Here is a 3,309-nt window from a genome sequence, read left to right as displayed (position 1 = left end):
CAGTTCAGATGCCTTGCTCTAGCTCACGTTAAAAAGTTTTCATTTCTATGGCTGATTCATGTTGATATATGGCAGAAACCAACACAATATTATAAAGCAATTATCCTTCAATTAAAAATAAATTAAGGTTTTGGTGCCACCCCGCTGGAGCCTGGGAGGGGGCACATTGGTGGCAGGAAGCGAGCTGCACTGAGGTCGTTGCGGAACCAGCTGATGACCTGCAGGATGAATCACAAGAGAAGAAGCGCATTCCGAGGTAAGCGGAGTGCACAGCCTGAGCGGAAGGACTCTCTGGACTGGACCCGGCACAACTACCGCGAGAGCTTCCCGCTGAACCTGGAGGCCGTGGTGGACAATGTGGAAAGGATAGACGCTTTACAGCTGTCGGTAGAAGAATTTGTGGAGCGATATGAAAGACCGTACAAGCCCTTGGTTCTGCTGAATGCCCAAGAGGGCCAGTCCATGCAGAAATGGACTCTGGAGAGCCTCAAGAGGAAATACGAGAACCAGAAATTCAAGTGTGGCGAGGACAAGGACCGGTACTCAGTGAAGATGAAGATGGGCTACTACATCGACTACATGGAGAGCACTCACAATCACAGCCCCCTTTACATCTTTGACAGCAGCTACGGGAAACACCCCAAAAGAAGGAAACTTAGAAGACTACAAGGTGCCCACGTTTTTCACCAATGACCTTTTGCAGTTCATGGGGGAGAAGCGCAGGCCCTCTTACAGGTGGTTTGTGATGGAGCCACCAAGCTCTGGAACAGGAATCCACATCGACCCTCTGGGAACCAGTGCCTGGGATGCCTTAGTTCAGGGCCACAAGTGCTGGTGCCTGTTCCCTACCAGCACGCCCAGAGAACTCATAAAGGTGACCCATGAAGAAGGAGGGAACCAGCAAGATGAAGCTATTACCTGGGTTTAACATCATCTACCCCCAGATGCAGCTTCCAACCTGGCCACCCCAATTCAAACCCCTGGAAATCTTACAAAAACCAGGAGAGACTGTCTTTGTACCAGGAGGCTGGTGACTTAGCAACTAAACAACAACAACAATGAAGAGGTAGAGGATGGAGGTTAGAATGTTGAAAGTCGCTCAGTCGTGTCCGACTCTTTGCAACCCCATGGACTATACAGTCCATGGAATTCTCTAGGCCAGAATACTGGAGTGGGTAGCCTTTCCCTTCTCCAGGGGATCTTCCCAACCCAGGGACTGAACCCAGGTCTCCTGCATTGCAGGCAGATTCTTTACCAGCTGAGCCACAAGGGAAGCCCCAGAATACTGGAGTGGGTAGCCTATCCCTTCTCCAGGGGATCTTCCAGTCCCAGTAATAGAACCAGGGTCTCCTGCATTACAGGCAAATTCTTTACCAACTGAGCTATCAGGGAAGATTACTTTGATGAAGCCAAGTAAAAGGCCCAGGTGATAAGGAACAGCCTCTCGACAACTTCTAGGGGAGAACTAAATCCTCAGTCCAAACATTCATGACACTAAGTAAATATGCAGTGTTCTAGACAGCTCCCTTTACCCTTACAAATCTATTCCACACCCTGCTTGGTGGCCAGAGGATGATGTGTATGGTCCCCCATCATAAGCTTTCTTGCCCTCTGGCTTCTGTCTGGGTTCTACCATTTGATTAGAGATGAGAGACAGAACAGAGAGTAAAGTCTGGGTGTTTATTCTCCCAGCAACCTCTCTGTGAATGTGACCTTATTTGGAAATAGGGTCTTAGCAGATATAATCGAGTTAAGATGAGATCAACTGGATAAGGGTGGTCCCTTATCTAATGACTAGTGTCCTTATAAGAAGGGGGAGATTCGGACACAGATACCCAGAGAAAACCCATGTGATGATGGAGTAATGTGTCTAACAAGCCAAAGAATGCCAGGGATTGCCAGCAACCACCAGAAGGAGAGCTGTATGAAACAGATTCTTCCTCAGAGCCTCCAGGAGGAACCAAACCTACCAACACCTTGCTTTCAGACTTCTAGCCTCCAGAACTGTGAGGTAATACATTTCTGTTGCTTTAAACTACCTAGTCTGTAGTAATTTGTTATGACAGCTCTAAGAAACCAATACATTGATCAGTCATTTTTCTTTGGCGTTATGTTAGACAATCATAACTCTATGCTCAATGGCTCCATTACCATTTTAATGTGTTTTTCCTGATTATGATAGTGATATGTACTATTGAAACTATAGAAAAGTTTAAGGAAAAATTGTGTGTGTGTGTGTGTGTTAGTCTCTCAGTCTTGTCTGACTCTTTGTGACCCAATGGACTGCAGCCCACCAGATTCCTCTGTCCATAGAATTCTCCAGGCAAGATTACTGAAGTGGGTTGCCATTTCCTTCTCCAGGGGGTCTTCCCGACCCAGGGATCGAACCTGGGTCTCCTGCATTGCAGGCAGATTCTTTACCATCTGAGCCACCAGGGAAGCCCTAAAGAAAAATAACAAGTAGGAAATATACATAATACTTCCAAGGTTTTCATTTTGGTGTATTTCCATTTATTCTTTGCCAAAATGTGATTTCACATAGCTTTAGAATTTGTTATTCTGATTTTTTTCTTAAAATTAGTTACATAGGTATTCGTGGAGTAAACAACTCATCATAAATATTTTGATGACTGCATAAAATGTCATTATATAGGTGGTCCGTATTTTATTTACAATTAATCTATTGTTGAATAGCTTTTACTTTTGTTATTGCGGACAATCCATAATGCAGGGTACAATGAGATGAAAGTCTTGTTTCCAGAAGGGATTTAATCTGGCTATTGGTGATTGGGGTAGATTAGAGAAATGCACAGGGATACCCCCAAATCAGAGATAAGCTTCTCCTGATTAATTCAAAAGAGACTGCAAAGGAAAGATTTAGGGTGGGATTAGAGAGAGCCTTTCAGGGACAGTTTTTAAGTTACAGTAGCAGGGAGAGTTAGCCCTGGAGTTGCCAGGCTACTCAGGATGTTTGGAACAAGATCTGCAGGGACCTCTCCTGGACATGTGCTCCTTGATCACTCCCTTAATAAACCCCAGCTGCTCCTGATCCTCTTTAGGCATGTCACTCAGGGAGTTCCTAGAGGTATCTTCCTAACTAACCTCCTGAGATTCATTTAGATTCATTCTAAATGAATCTGGCCTTAATTGATCTAAAGTAAAGCTGCCTGTTGGGATGTCCACACTTGGAACCTCTGGGGCTCTAAGTAAAAAATGCTAATGAGGCCCTGAGGGTCTCAGATTGATTCTACTTTCTCTTCCCCTTAAGCCTATTCCCACACACACTAAAGAAGAGGGGATGAGGGGCTT

At 45.1% G+C, this 3,309-nt stretch overlaps 1 pseudogene; it reads left to right on the top strand.

Moving 5' to 3' along the window:
• The first annotated feature begins 210 nt into the window (after positions 1-210).
• On the top strand, positions 211-1,034 carry LOC102414653 (annotated as a pseudogene).
• The last annotated feature ends 2,275 nt before the right edge of the window (positions 1,035-3,309 follow it).

This window comes from Bubalus bubalis, chromosome 4 (assembly GCF_019923935.1).
Source record: "Bubalus bubalis isolate 160015118507 breed Murrah chromosome 4, NDDB_SH_1, whole genome shotgun sequence".
Lineage (NCBI taxonomy): Eukaryota > Metazoa > Chordata > Mammalia > Artiodactyla > Bovidae > Bubalus > Bubalus bubalis.
Note: the sequence above shows the minus strand (reverse complement) of the source record. Positions and strands in the feature narration are given on the sequence as shown.